General features: G+C 42.0%; 1 protein-coding gene across 1 annotated transcript in view; it reads left to right on the top strand.

Moving 5' to 3' along the window:
• Window positions 1-15,584: 15,584 nt before the first annotated feature.
• PBK (PDZ binding kinase) overlaps window positions 15,585-16,245 on the top strand; it is a 32,919-nt gene continuing 32,258 nt past the window's right edge. Inside the window, exon 1 of the mRNA XM_070376143.1 lies at window positions 15,585-15,750. The gene's annotated coding sequence lies outside the window, so the exon portion shown is untranslated. The remainder of the gene's footprint in view (window positions 15,751-16,245) is intronic.

Raw genomic sequence — 16,245 nt, 5'->3', positions numbered from 1 at the left:
AACACACAGATTCAGTTTGAGTCGAAAATATGAGCTAAAAATGGGGTATATAGGTTTCCCACAAACACTTGTAATACAATTCGCCCACTTAAAGTGTACAATTCAATGGTTCTTATTCTCTTCACAACATTGTGAAGCCATCACCACAATCAATTTTGTAATATGTTCATTGGTCCCAAAAGAAAGCCCATACATTTTAGCAGTCACCCATCTTTCTTCTATTTCACCAGACCTAGGCTACCGCTAACCTACTTTCTCTATAAATCTGTCTATTCTAGACATTTTGTAAAAATGGAATCATGTAATGTGTGGTCTCTTGTGACTGGCTTCTTTCACTTAGCATAATATTTTCAAGGTTTATCCACGTTGTGGCATGTGCGTTTCATTTCTTTTAAATTGCTGAATAATATGCCATTGTGTGCATAGACCACTGAGCTACGTATGCTCAGTCATGTCCGGATTCTTTGCAACACCATGGACTGTAGCCTGCCAGGCTCCTCTGTCCGTGGGATTCTTCAGGCAAGAATACTGGAGTGGGTTGCCATTTCCTCCTCCAGGGGATCTTCCCAACCCAGGGATCAAACCTGAGTCTCTTGTGTCTCTTGCATTGGCAGCTGGATTCTTTACCACTGCGCCACTTGGAAGACTACAAGTGATACCTACTCATCAACTGATGAGTGTCTGTTGTTTCTACATTTTGATTCTTAGAAATAACACTGCTATGAATATTTGCACAAGAGCTTTTGTGTGGGCATAAGTTTTCATTTCTCTTGGGTTTATGTGCGGGAGTGGAATTGCTGGGCCATAAGATAACTCTATGATTAAACTTTTGAGGATGTGCCAAACTGTTTTCCAACGCAGGATTTCTACCAGCCGTGTATGAGATTTCCAGTTTCTCAATCTCCTTACCAATGTGTCGCTGGGGCTGATGAAAACTTCTGGTGGCCTACCTCTCCCAGGAAGATACCATATCCCTTTAGTAAGAGTTGGAAGGAGAAGGAGCCCTGTGTCCTTGACTTCACCTTCCTGGAATAGAGTTTCTGTCGCACTGATCTGGAAGTGGGGAGGAAATGGATGAGTCATGGTTCAAATGCTACAGACCCTCACTGTTCTTACCAAATTTTACTATGTTTTCTTAAATAAGTATTTCTTTATGTTCTGTATACCCTAAGGACAATTTCCAGAGACTTTAAATGTTAGGATTTAAAGAATAATTTTCACTAGTTATGCTTGTTTTGCTGGAGGCTGCAGAGCATTTTTCACTGTCATCCTGGAAGAGGAAACCTAAATGTGTGTAATTTAGAGCTGCCTAAGACTGTGGTAATTTACATGCAACATGGAAAACTGTTACACAGGGAACATGTGCTCTATGAAATTGACTTTGAGAAACACTGATGTAGGCTAATCAAGCTCTGCAATAAATGGGAAATTAGATGAATTTGAAAGGGATAATATTTAATTATTAATGGAAAATATATTGACCGCACCCCATTCAACAGTGGGATATTTTTATTTTTAACAATTTAATTATTTGTTGTATTTGGTTGCGCTGGGTCTTTGTTGCTGTGCAGGCTTCTCTCTAGCTATGGCGAGCAGGGGCTACTCTTTGTTGCAATGTTCAGGCTTCTCGTTGCAGTGGTTTCTCTCGTTGTGGACCATGAGCTCTAGGGTGCATGGGCTCAGTAGTCGCAGTTCCCTGACTCCAGAGCACAGGCTCAATAGTTGTGGGGCACAGGCTTATTGCTCCAAGGCATATGGGATCTTCCCAGACCAGGAATCAAACCCCTATCTCCCGAATTGGCAAGCAAATTGTTTACTGCTAAGCCACCAGGGAAACCCCAGAATATTTTGATTTTTACTCTCAAAAGGAAAATCATATTTATCTCCTTCCATAAATTATGTATAACCAAAACACTCCAGTACCTAACACCCTTACAGGCAAAGACATTCTAGAAGTTTCAGTAAACCACCAGATCCTATGCCTCTGAGTTTCACGGATCAGTTAATTTCCAAAAAATATCGGGAGGCTGTTTTTAATATTTGCCACATAAGGACATCTTTGAAAAACCATTTACACAAACCATTAACATTTCAGATCTGAGAGGGCATTTGAACATCCATAAAAAGAAGAATGTCATAATCAAGATTATGAAGGAAAATCTTTTAAATAGAATGCATTTAGCCTTCTAAAATGTCATTTATTCCCCCTTTTTAGTCTTTTAATGGTGGTCCTGTGGAGACATTGTTACAGACTGATTAGAAATCTGGCATTTTGGAACCATCAAAATTTGTAAGCTGAACAAAGAAAAATGGCAAATTTAATGGGCTCCCTTCTTTTTGCAAGGCAGTGCTACCCCAATCCTACATTTGGACCTAGACTTAATTCCTATCCATATGGAAAAATCAAAATAAACTGAGTGAATAGTTTTTTTTTACCAAAATATTTAATAAACAGTTTTCTAAATACATAGCTATTAGATATTTACATCTTTTCTATTCAAGTACTTGTCAAAGAAACTTGGAAAAGGAGAAGAATTAAAAGACAATAGTATGTATTAACATATGTAAAATAGATAGCCAGTGGGAATTTTCTGTAGTCTCAGGGAACTCAAAGGGGCTCTGTAACAACCTAGAGGGGTGGGAAGGGCAGGGAGGTGGGAGGGAGGTTCAAGAGGGAGGGGACATTGGTATACCTATGGCTGACTCATGTTGAGGTTTGGCAGAAGCCAACACAATACTGTAAAGCAATTTTCCTTTAATTAGAAATAAATACATAAAAAAAGATAACAGTATGTACATTGACATCAGCCATAATTGGAGATTAAGTGTTCTAGATACTGTAATTATTGAATGGGGAAGTAAGAGGGGGTATGAGATGTCAGATTTACACAATTTTCAGAAATAGAGCTATTTTGTAAAACAAGGAACACTTACGTTCGTTATTGTAAGGGTTAAATCCCAGGGTGCTTTTCTGTTAGCATAATATATCTCTGAAACATTCTCCTGCCCTTGAAGCACAGTACAGCTGCTCTGGGCTCGATCCAATTTAGGCTAATATCTCTGTAATTCTTTATACGGCTAATAAAGTCTTTGGAACCTTCTTACTGTGATTAAACACTAACTAAGGCCTTGCCAAAGACACTTAGCAAAGAACTGGCATTGTAGGTTTCCAGTAACAGAATGACCACGGGCAGTCAAAGCAATGATCAGAATCAAATCCTCTGGAAATTATGTCACATTTGAAAATAAGCAGTTGGCATTCATTTCTGGCACCGTGGATTTTGTGGTCGATGCATCCCCCGCGCAGTGTGTGCTGGAGGTGAACAGAATATGTCACTGGTGCCTCCTTTTCCATTTTGAATTCCATATTGCTTCCCCAGAGAATCACGAGAATTATTTCTCTCTCCTTTTTTCCTTTTCATAAGAGGTATCAGGTAATCCACTCATCCCACAAATTATTTGGAAGATGAGGAAAAGCTCGGGCAAAGCAAAATAACTTCCAAACCAAATAATGTGTCTTTTTGTCTCTTCTTCAGAGTATGAAATGTTTTGAAATAAATAACAATTCTGGAAAAAAATATCCTCCCTGGACTTTAGGGTTGGGGAACAGAGCTTAGCTTCCTTTAGACCCAAGGAACTCTGGCTTGATGACATCCTATGCTTTATAGATCAGAATGGTCCTTTCCTAAAGCTTTCTTTCTGTCTGAGCAGACCTACCTGCCTTAAAAGTCAGTACATTCAGGGTTTGCTTAGCTAAAGGGTTTCTGTTGTAGATTACTGTTGACCAGTTGCCTCATCCAGGAATCTGGATTCTAGATTAAGCTTTGGTGACTGGTCCATAGGAAGGTTCATAAGCAAGAAGGGGTTCTAACGTGAGAGAATCAGAAAATCTGGATCACAGATGTGTGTTGAAATGCAGGTTCAGGATCTAAAACTGAGATGATGCGGTTGATTGTCAGGGAATATACGAGGCATAGTCAGGGAATATACGAGGCATAGTCAGGGAAAGAAGAGAAATGAAAAGTGTCCAGGAAAAACTCATCCAGTGTGTCCTGGACTGACCCATCTTGTCACAAAGCAAGCCCAAGAGAGGACACTATTCTTCCGCAAATGTTTCCCAAGGAGTAATAATGGTTAGACCTGAACCAGGGATACAAAGATCAAGGAGAGACTTTCAGGACTAAAAAATGAGAAAGTAGGCACATGTACTTGCTTTCACTTCCTCCTCTAGGTCAGAATACCAGAGTGGGTAGCTGTCGCATTCTCCAGGGGATCTTCCCAACTCAGGGATCAAACTCAAGTCTCCCACATTGCAGGCAGATTCTTTACCAGCGGAGCCACCAGGGAAGCCCAAGAATACTGGAGTGGGTAGCCTATCCCTTCTACAGTGGATCTTCTTGACCCAGGAATCGAACTGGGGTCTCCTGCATTGCAGGTGGATTCTTTACCAACTGGGCTACCAGGAAAGCTGGGGGAGAAGGCTATGGAATTTCCCGAAAGTTTAGGACCTGGTGGCAATTATAACTTTTGAGAGGGAGGGGAGTTGTGAAGGTGTGGCTAACATTGGAAAATTGGTTGCAAGTCTGTTTAAGGAACAGTTAGACCTAGAAACAGTGACCAAACCAAAAGAAACGTTCATCCCTAGCACCCAGATTGTGGTATTGAAATATCCTTCTTTAAAAAGAAAAACTTAGGGTCTTTTTTGAAGAAATGGCTGATACCAAGTCGGAGGCAAGAAATGTACAAGATGAATCTAAAACATTTTGTCGTATTAATTGAAAATGAAACTGGGAAAAACCATTAAGGTCATGTAAACAGGAATCAGGAGTCGACTTGAAAAAACTGTTGTTTGTTGTTGTTTAGATGCTAAGTTGTATCTGACTGTTGTGCAACCCCATGGATTGTTGCCCACCAGGCCTCTGTTCATGGGATTTCCCAGGCAAGAATACTGGAATGGATTGCCATTTCCTTTCCCAGGGGATCTTCCCAACCCAGGGATCAAACCCGAGTTTCCTGCATTGACAGGCGGATTCTTTACCACTGAGCCACCAGGAATATATTTAACAAAAAACATGAAAACCATAAGGCATTGCTGGGAAGACCTAAAATAATGGAGAGGTATACTTCGTTTATAAACATGAAGACTCAATATTACTAAGGAGTCAAATTGCTCTATGGATTCAACACAATAGAATTAAATACCAACACTTTTTTTTGTTTATACTGCTAAGATAATTCTTAAATTTATGTGAAAAATCAAAGCACCTAGTATAGTCAAAACAATATTGAAAACAAAAAATACAGTTGGAAGATTTCTACTACTTGATTCAGAGACTCGCTATAGTATGCTAATCAAGCCAATATGATTTTGTCATAAGGACAAGCAAACAGATCAAAAGAACATATTAGAAAGTTCAAAAATATAACCATATATATACTGTCAATTGATATTCAACAAAATCATGAAGGGAAAAATCTTTTCAATGAACAGTGCAGGAAGAACTGGAGACGTATATGGTGGGGGTTCGGGTGGGATGGGGGATGAACTTTGACCCCATCTCCTGCAATACCCAAAAGTTGAAATGACTATAAACCCAAATTAAAAGCTAAAATTGCACTGTGGTGACCTAGAGGGCTGCAACTGGAGGGGAGTGGGGGTAGGGTGAGAGGCAAGCTCAAGAGAGAGGGGATATATGTGTACTTACAGCTGATTCATGTTGCTGTGCGGCAGAAACCAACACGACACTGTAAAGCAATTATCCTCCAACTAAAATTTTAAAAAAGCTTTGAGAGAATTTGTAATGATATTTCTATTTTTAATGCACTAAAGCTAAAGATTTTTATTTCACAAACTAACATTCCAGGACTAGCTTTCTAAGAACTCTGTACCTGTATATTATAACAACCTATACACTGCAGGAGTTTTTAACCATCCAAAATTGAGATATCACTAAATTACGGAATTTTACTACTAGAGAATCTATACTATCATTCGATCTTAGATGACTTGTGTTAGATAACATATCTAAGTGCTTAGTATTGGGAAAATATTAGGAGATAAATTTTAAGTTATAGATTTAGAGTGGCCTTGATAATTTATTTAGTACCCTGATCTGGAGTAAATTCTAAGATACCTAGCATAGGCCCAGAGAAATATTCAAAAGAACTGACAATGGGAAAATAAAACTGAAGAAGTGAAGAAAAAAAAAAAAAACCCAACAAACCTAGAACTATAAAGCTTCTAGAAGAAAACTTAGGATTTCCCTGGTGGTCCAGTGTTGAGAATCCACCTGGCAATACAGGAGGCACAGGTTTGCTCCCTGCTCTCGGAAGGTCCCTCATGCCTCAGGGCCACGAAGCCCACGTGTCACAACTACCGAAGCCAGTGCTCTGTAACAGGAGAAGCCACTGCAATGGGAAGCCTGTGCATGCAACTGGAGAAAGCCTGCATGCAGCAGTGAAGACCCCGTGCAGTGAAAATTAATAACATTATTTTTTAAATAAGAAAGGACATAAAAAGCACTAACCATGAAACATTGCTAACTTTGACTTCATAAAAGGTTCAAAAATCTGTTCATCAAAAGATGTCAAGAAAATCAAAAGACAAGTCAAAGACTCGGAGAAAATATTTACATTACATACAACAAATGAAATATTTGTGTGTCGAGTATATAAATAACTTGTACAACTCAGTAATAAAAAGACAACCAACCCAACTGAAAAAAGGACTAACCATTTCAACAGACACTTTGGAAAAGAAGTAATATGATTACCAGGCATATGAAAGGATGCTCAACATTATTAGTCCTCAGAGAAATAGAAATTAAAAGCACAGTAAAATACCACTTTGCACTAGAAATAAAAGCATACATTGTGAGTGGGAGTGTAAAATTGGAAAAATGGTTTGGCAGTTCCTTATAGAGTTAAATGTACACATGCCCCATGACCTAGAAATTCCAGTTTAAATATTTATCCAAGACTAATGAAAACATATAGCCACAAAAAGACATGTGCAAGAATATTTATAGCGTTGTATTCACAAAATAGCCCCAAATTAGAAACAGCTCTAATATCCATCAGCAGAAGAAAACAAGAACAAATTGTGACATATTAATTCATTAAAAAATAAAAAAGTACATGTTGTATGGCTTTTTTTATATGAACTTCAAGGATGAATAAAACTAATTAGATGATGGAAATCAGAATAATTGTTACCTATGAGTAGTGGAGATTAATTTTGACTGCAGTGTTTATTACCTAGATGTACTCATTTGTGTATTGTGTGTGAAATAAGTGAAAATTTTCAGCTGTGTATATAAAACCTATGCATTTCACTGTAGGTGAATTTTTTTCTTTTTTTTTTTTTTTGCCACATTCCATGGCATGCAGGATCTGAGTTCCCTCAACAGGGATCGAACCCATGCCCCTGCAACTGAAGCACAGAATCCTAACCACTAGACCACCAGGGAAGTCCCATGTATGTGAATTTTGATTCAACAGACATTAAAATAAATATATTGTCCAAAGTAGTCTTTTTTGAAAAAGGAACTTGCAGAAGATGCAAACAAAAACAAAACTAAAAACATGTCTTCAGTCTTGATCTGGCCTGAAATTTATAACTCTATTCTATTGGATTTTTAGGTCTAAACCACAAGGTGAACTCAAGGTGCTGTCCATTCAGCATAGTGGATGCCTCTCCTGGCTTCCTTGCCTCCCAGCTCCCTGCCTGTCCCCCACCTCAGAGGAGCAATATCCCAGCAAGTCCTTTTGGCTTTTTTCTCCTTTGACCAGGTTCCGATAGTCTTCTTGAGGGACTAACTTCCTTTTGTTTTGGTGATAGGCCTTTAAAGGCCTCACAATTTCTACAGATTCAAGTGTTAATTGCTCAATCATGTCTGACTCTGTGGGATCCCAGGGACTGTAGCCTGCCAAGTTTCTCTGTCCATGGGATTTCCCAGGCAAGAATACTGGAGTGGGTTGCCATTTCCTTCTCCAGGGGATCTTCCCTACCAGGGATCAAACCCGGGTCTCCTACTTTGCAGGCAGATTCTTTATAACTGAGCCACCTAGAAAACCCACATATGAATATGTGATTTTTTTCAATTTTTTTTAACCTGGCCTAGGATCACTTGGTCAATGAATAACTGAATGAATTGATCCACTTCTGAAATTTACATGAGCAGTTCTTAGAGTGAAACCCCTATTACCACTCTCAGGGGAAAGCCTCATCAAAGACCACTTAAGTTCAGGCTTACAATCTAAATAAATAAACAAGTGAATAAATAAAAGCTCTTTCCCTCTCTCCCTCCATCCAGCAGTCATTTTAATAAGCTACATACCTAGCTTAGGACTGTTCTCTGGTTCAGGATTTGTGCTGAAAATATTAATAGGTACATGAAGGCCTATAGGTATTGAGGTCTTGGGGGCCTTTTCCTTCTGATATCCATCTAGCTCTTCACCCGTAGAGCAACCATTAAAAAAAAAAACGATGTATCATGTTGCTGGAAAAGTGATTTCTGGTTAAGGGCAGCCTGGTGGTAACAAGCTCTGGGCTTGTTTTTATGGCTCTGTTTCATGGGATTTAATATATGGTACGTGTGTACAGCCCGACCAGCTTCTCCATTTAACTAGATCCCTAGAGGAAAGGGCCTGAACCTATGATTTTCTTACGTCTTGAGAACATCTGGTTTTTTCTCTTAGTCTATTTAGTATATGCTGTTGCCTTAGTGGCAGGATAATTTCCAACAGCATGCCGTAAGCAGGATTTGCATTTCATCTAAACTCTCTATGCATTCCACATAGGTATTGGGTAGTTGAAGTGTAAACCACCAAAACCTCTTTCCTGTTTCCCACTGTATTGATTCACCCTAAGAGGCTGAGAATCAAAATGTTTTCTGGCTGAATTCGAAAGCAAAGAACATGGGAGAGCAAAAACAACAGCAGGGTGCCGAAATTGTGGCCAGATGTCAGAACCAGCTCAGAAGTCTTACACAATCACTGAGGATGGAATACTCATCTTTGTTAGGCATTAAGTAGGCGTCTTCCCTGAGGGAAGGTTCGAATTCCCTGTTCCATCTTCCCAGTGTCCTGGACCACAATGGAGGAAGGAACTCATCAATTACAGACCACTCAGATCCCAGCACATGTTTCCAAAGCACTTCTTGTTTTTCAGGCCCCATATTCCCAGAACAAGCAAAATTTCATTTCTTGTTGGGTGGTAGGAAAAGTCAGAGCTGCAAGTGGAAATCTTTAGCCATTGAGGATGAGTAAAGGCTGGTGGAGTTTAGTCTTCCTAACAGGCAGTTGTGTGGAGGGCTTCCCAGCTCCTACTCTGCTCCAAGCTTGCAGCTGCACTCCCGACCCCAGATCCCCAGTGTTAGGAAGCTGCTCCAGACAAAAATATTACCTCTTAGAGTTTACCCATATTCCTGTTCTTATTTTCTGTCTCTCTCTTTTTAAAAAAAATTATTTATTTATTTTTGGCTGCAAAAATAAGTATTTTATTCTTAGTTGCAACATGTGCTTCTTGCTAGTCATGACCTGTGGGCTCTGTAGTTGCTACGCACAGGCTTAGTTGCTCCACAGCTTGTGGGATATTAATTCCTGGATAAAGGGTCAAACCCACATCCCCTGCATTGAAAGGCAGATTCTTAACCACTGATCCACCAGGAAAGTCCCTGTTTTCTCTTTTCTATCCTTAAATGTTTCCAGCTCGTGATCACCATCCATCTGAACTGACACACCCTTTTGCTGTCCTTTGAGGGAGCGGGGAGAGACCAGAGTATGAAGCCAAAAGTAATTAAACTGTAATAAGACGTCATGTTTGCCCAGTAGTTTAGCTTTTTCCTACTTCCACAGGTGCATCCATGAGGCAGATGATAAAAAATTAGACCAAAGGTGGTTTCTCCATGACATTCAGTGGGAAGGGTCATGGTCAGAAACATTGTCTAAGAGGCAGCAGGCTTCAGCAGGTGTTCGGCCTGTTGTGGAATGAAGAGTATGAGTGAGGTGACGAGGGGATAACCCGTCCTTTGCCTCTTCCAGCTTCTGGTGATTGTCAGCATTCCTTGGTTTGTGGCCACAGGCCACCTCTTTAAGTCAGTATCCTCAAATCTCTCTCTGCTCCCTCTTCACACTGCCTTCTCCCCTGTGTGTCTGTGTCAGTCTCCTCTGCTTCCTCTTCTAAAGATCCATGTGGCTGCATTTAGATCCCACTGGATAATCCAGGATGATATCCTCATTTCAACATCCTTTAACTTAATCCAATCTGCAAAGACCCTATTTCCAAAACAGCTAATATTTACAGATTCCAGAGATTTAGAACCCCATGTCTTTGGGGGCCAGTCCCTTGGACAGCCAGATCAAACCAGTTAATCCTAAAGGAAACCAACCCTGAGTGTTCACTGGAAGGACTAATGCTGAAGCTGAAACTGCAATACTTTGGCCACCTGATGCAAAGAGCTGACACGTTGGAAAAGACCCTGATGCTGGGAAAGATTGAAGGCAGGAGGAGAAGGGGACAACAGAGGATGAGATGGTTGGATGGCATCACTGACTCAATGGACATGAGTTTGAGCAAACTCTGGGAGATGGTGAAGGAAGGAAATCTGGCATGCTACAGTCCATGGGGTCGCAAAGATTCACACATGATTTAGCAACGGAACAACAACAACAACATTCAGCCTGTTACAATGTCTTTTGCCCATTTTCAGACTGGATTGATTTCTCAACTGCTGAATTTTAGGAGTTCTTTATGTAATAGTCTAGAATTAAATCCTTTTTGGACATGTGGTTCACAAACATTTTCTTCAGTTCTGTAGCTTGTTGCTACATCTTCACAGCATCTTTTGCAGAATTAAAGTTTTGTAATGAGGTTCAATTTTTTGATTTTTCTTTTTTAAAAAGTTACTTTTTTACTTATTTGACTGTGCTGTTTCTTAGCTGCAGCACATGGGATCTTTAGTTACAGCATGCAAGCTCTTTGTTGCGGCACAAGGGAATCTAATTCTCTGACCAGGGACCGAACCCTGGCCCCCTGCATTGGGAGCACAGAGTCTTAGCTACTGCAGCACCAGAGAAGTCCCAAGTTTTCTTTTTACAGAGCATACCTTTAATGTCGAGTCTATAAACTCTTTACCTAGCCCTTTGTTCTGAAATTTTTCTTTAAGTATCACCAGTGTATTTCTAAATTTTTTATAGTTTTGCTTTATACTTTTTTTCCCTAAAAGTTTTATTTTTCTTGTTGTTTAGTCTCTGTGTCTGACTCTTTGCAACCCCAAGGACTGTAGCCCTCCAGGTTCCTCTGTCCATGGGATGTCTCAGGCAAGAATACTGGAGTGGGTTGCCATTTCCTCCTCCAGGGGGAATTGATTCCCAATCCAGGAATCAAACCCTCATCTCCCACATTTCAGGGGGATTCTTTACTACTGAGCCACCAGAGAATTATATGCTTTACATTTTGTATTTTTTTTTTTCTGTAAGTTTTATGTTTAGTATTTTACATTTAAGTCCATATTTTCCTGGCTGTTTGCCAGGATGGGTTTTATTACACAGTTGTGAAGATTTCTTGGATACTGTGGTGGACTGTGTTACTGTTTGTGTTATGTGTCTTCCCTTTATGAGCTTTCTATATCTGTTCCCATTGCCAGGCAGGAAACTAGGAATGTCATGTTCAAGAATATCCACTGTAACTCTGATCCAGGGGTCAAGAGACCACCACTGTCACTGCAGACATCTTTCAACGGCTACAGAGTGAGTGACCAGGTACCAGAACACAGCTGCTGAAACCTCAGACTCCACAACTCTGCTTGCCATGTGATGTATGTGAAAGGATGTGAAAGGGATTCCATCTCACTTCTGCGTTTCAAATCGCACCCAGTTCATCTCATTGACAATTTCCAATTTACCAGCAGAGCCCCTCACTGTGTCCAACAGGCTCCAACACATGGGAGTTTTAGGGGGATGCAAACATTCAGTCCCTAACAGCCAGCAAACACTGATTCAGGGGCCGTGGCTAAGACATTTAAGTTGCCAGCTCAGACCGGATTCCCAGACAAATTGTCATTCTGTGTCACTGAAGGAAAGATAAATTCTCTGTGCAACAGTGTTTATCCATCTTGTCATTCTCTCGGGTATTCACCGAACATTTCTGAGCACTCATCTACGCAGGCAGGAGAGGGCTATGGAGCTGACATTCTAGTGGAGGAAGACAGAATAGAAAGAAAATTCCATTGTACTGGGGTACTTGTTGGGATAGGGAGAATTGGAAGGCATTCTGGGATCATAGAGGAGAAATCACATAGACTGGGGCCATTAGAGTATGTCCTGGGGCAGGCAGCACTTAAGCTGAGAGCTGATGGATGAGTAGATGCTGAGCCAGTCAGAAAGGGCAGGAGGGCTTTCCTGGCAGAGGGGGACTCATGTGCACGTGGTGGAGACATGAGAAAACACGTGTGTTCCAGGAACTACCTTAACTCAGTATAAGGGGAGACCAGATTCAGAGCTAGAGGAACCCAAGCTAGAGACACTCAGTCAGATGCTAAGGGGAGGTATTTTTCACTCTGAACTTAATGAGGAACGCTGAAGGATTGCAAACAGGGGAGTGCCATGACCAGATTTACACTTCAGGAAGATTAATGAGGCAGCAAAGTGGAAATCAGGGATTCCTAGGTGGCACAGTGGTAAAGCAACAGATGCTGGAGATGCAGGTTTGATCCCTGGGTCAGGGAAGATCCCCTGGAGGAGAAAATGGCAACCCACTCCTATATTCTTGCCTGGAGAATCCCATGGACAGAGGAACTTGGTGGACTACAGTCCACAAGGTCGAAAAGAGTTGGTTACGACTAAATTGACTTAACATGCACACAGTGTGAAAATCAACGGGAAGAAAGGAGTGACAGGAAGAAGGGGGGCAAATTAGGAGTCATCAATAGAGACAAGTGAGAGTTTATAGTCCCAGGTGGAACGGGGAGGAGGACAGAGATTTAAGAGATCCATGAGGAAGAGTTGTCAGAACTTGGATGGATAAAGGAGAAGAGAAGCTCCGGGCTCAGGCCTTGGGGACAGATGGAGGAGCCACTCACTAAAACTGGGACGCAGAAGAGCAGCACCAAGATGGGGCGTGGGGTGGGGGCCTCAAGTGCCCTTAGCTGTGGACCCAGTGGCTTTAGGATGCCAGTACAGCACCCTAGGGACATGTTGACTGGTTGGATACACAGATAGAAGAAGAACAAATTCTGAAATTTTCTTTTCTTTTCTTCCTCTCCCCTAAACGTTCTCATCATTCTTCTAGCCAATCAGCAGTATCCATATGGCCTCAAAGAAAATTGAAATGCAATAGCAGTAGAAAAGAGGGGAAAAAAATTAATATCCCTCCCCCCACCTTTAAACTAGGCTCAAAAGGGGAGGCGATGAAAGGAGCAGAAGTTTAAGTTTATGCCATAAAAAGATGAGGATGCAAATGTTCCTTTGCGCATAACCAACCAAGAATCAAATACAGAGTCTGGGTCTCTTTTGCCTAAGCCAGGGAATCCAGGCCACTTACACTCTGGGAGAAATTACCGATTCAGGTTGGAAACTGTTTCCTATGACGACTGACTGGGGTGCAAGATTTTGAGATTAATGATTACATTTTACAGGCAATAACATTAAGCTTGTGAAGTTCAGATGTTTCTTCTGATAATCTCTGGAGGTACTTTTATAGTTACAAGATGGGGAACAGGATGGTTATAAGTCTTTACCCAGGGACCTTCATTCCTGTGACTATTTTCTGCTTCATCTTACACCTGTGTCAATATCCTCATCTCCCTAGGGTTTCTTTGCACAGGCAGTGCTTAATTAAGGCGCTGTCAGGCTCTGGCTTTATTAGCCATAAGAACAGAAAACAGAGACTTGTAAAATTGTAGAACTTAATAAAAAGCATAGCAAATTATAGGCATTTTTAAAAAGATGATGAGGTGTGTATTATGCCTCCGCAAAAAATATCAGAATGAGAATAGAGGGAAGGTACTTCCCAGGTGGCTTAAATGATAAGGAATCCACTTGCAAATGCAGGAGATGCAGTTCGATCCCTGGGTTGGGAAGATCCCCTGAAGGAGGAAATGGCAATGCACTGCAGTATTCTTGTCTGGAACATCCCAGAGGAGCCTGGTGGGGTACAGTCCATGGGGTTGTAAAGAATGGGACGTAGCTGAGCAACTGAAAACACACACAGAAAGTGACCATCTCTGCTTAGGAGAGGGTGGCCAAAAATGGGAGGGCCCTGAAGGTGGAGACGTGTGTGTGTGTAAGATGGAAGAGGTTTTGAACATGTTTGTTAAAGAGGAACTCTAAGCTCGAGTTCAAATCCTGACTCTACCGTCTACTGGCTCTGTGACTTTAGGCAAATTACTTAACCTCTCTGTGCCATTTGGGTTTCCTCATTTGCGAAAAATGGGCTTTACAACTATAGTTACCTACATTATAGTCTCCTTTGTATTGTGTTGTGTGTGTGTTTCTTTCTTTGGACACTTCCCTACCCTTCCCTCATCCCCCTCTGCCTAAGCTCCTCCTGAGCAGGAGGGGGCTCTGGTGACTTAATCATCTTTGTGTCTCTTTCAGTGATTGCTATAGTATATCTTCTGCAGTGGGCATTCGATACACATCCGGCACATAGTAGGTGCTCTCTGGGCTTTCCTGGTGGCTCAGACAGTAAAGAATCTGCCTGCAATGCAGGAGACTTCCGTTCGATTCCTAGGAGGGGAACATCTACCGGAGAAGGGGAAGATGCTATCTAAATATTTGTTGAATAAATGAACACATTCCTTTGTAGCTCAGCTGGAAAAGAATCTGCCTGCAATGCGGGAGACCTGGGTTCGATCCCTGGGTTGGGAAGATAACCCTGGAGACGGGAAAGGCTACCCACTCCAGTATTCTGGCCTGGAAAATTCCATGGACTGTATACTCAGTCCATGGGGTCGCAAAGAGTCGGACACTACTGAGCGACTTGCATTTTCACTTGAAATGAAGGTAGTGGTTACAAGAGGTAGCAAAATTTCTGAGTATCGATGTTTCTTCTCAGTCAAAAACGATTGCTACTCAAGACAAGTGCATTTTTAGTTACACTGTTTCAAGGCCAAATTTGTAGTAAAAAAGACAAAAGAACCATCACACATTCTGGGCACAGCGTTCGTAACTGGGAAAGGATTTCAGCCTAAATACAGGCATACATTTTCTTTTTAATTGGAGTTGTCCCTCTGAAGGGCTGACAGTGGCTGTAAAAGTCAGTTCGTTTCTACCTTTTATTTGGCTTCAAAGCATCCCTATTGGGTAGTAAGGGAGAAGGAAATGGCAACCCACTTCAGTATTCTTGCCTGGAGAATCCCAGGGACAGAGGAGCCTGGCGGGCTGCTGTCTATGGGGTAGCACAGAGTTGGACACGACTGAAGCGATTTAGCAGCAGCAGCAGCAGCAGTGGGTAGTAAGGTGGGATCGATAAACAGAGGGGAAAGGCTGAAAAGAACAGGAACGGCGAATCCGGCTTGGTGTGTCCTTTGCGCCGCCCCGTAGTTCGCGATCGACGTAGGGGCGGTGCGTGCGCTATTTTGAAAGCCCGGCGGGTTCCCGTCGGAACTACGGTTGCCGAGTCCGTGTGTTGGCGGGTCGGACCCCACCCCCTCACCCCAGAGGGGCGCGGAGTGTTGGGGGCTGCTCGGGACCAGTTTTCAAGACAGCCTTTCCCTGGACATCTCGTCGTCCCACCTCGTGGCTCTGGTAAGGAGAGAGATTTTAGGGAACCTGCCGCGAGTGGGCCTGGCCGGGTGTCCCGCGCCCCTCGAGCCGCGGCCTCTTTGCTTTTTTGACAACTTGGGGCCTGGAAGGAAGGTGGAAGACGTTGGGAATATGCATTAAACTGGGAATTATCTTAGGAAGCATCTTGACGACCCGCGTGCGCATCAGACTTACGGGGTACGGTGGGGATTCGAAGAAAGAAATCGCTCTTTTCTCAAATCAGAGCTCGACACTACTTTTTATGGAAGCCCGCCAGGGTTCTCTGTCCATCGGATTCTTCAGGCAAGAATACTGGAGTGGGTTGCCGTTTTCCCCTCCAGGGGATCTTCCCGACCCAGGAATCGAACCTCCTGCATTGGCAGGCAGATTCTTTACCATTAATGCCACATCGGACGCCCAGGTGCTGTTTATTAAGGGATATTAAGTGGCTCTATGCAGCATTTAAGCAAATGTTCTCTCTTCCTCCCAGTTTTTTAT

This window comes from Bos mutus, chromosome 8 (assembly GCF_027580195.1).
Source record: "Bos mutus isolate GX-2022 chromosome 8, NWIPB_WYAK_1.1, whole genome shotgun sequence".
In the NCBI taxonomy this organism is placed as follows: Eukaryota; Metazoa; Chordata; class Mammalia; order Artiodactyla; family Bovidae; genus Bos; species Bos mutus.
Note: the sequence above shows the minus strand (reverse complement) of the source record. Positions and strands in the feature narration are given on the sequence as shown.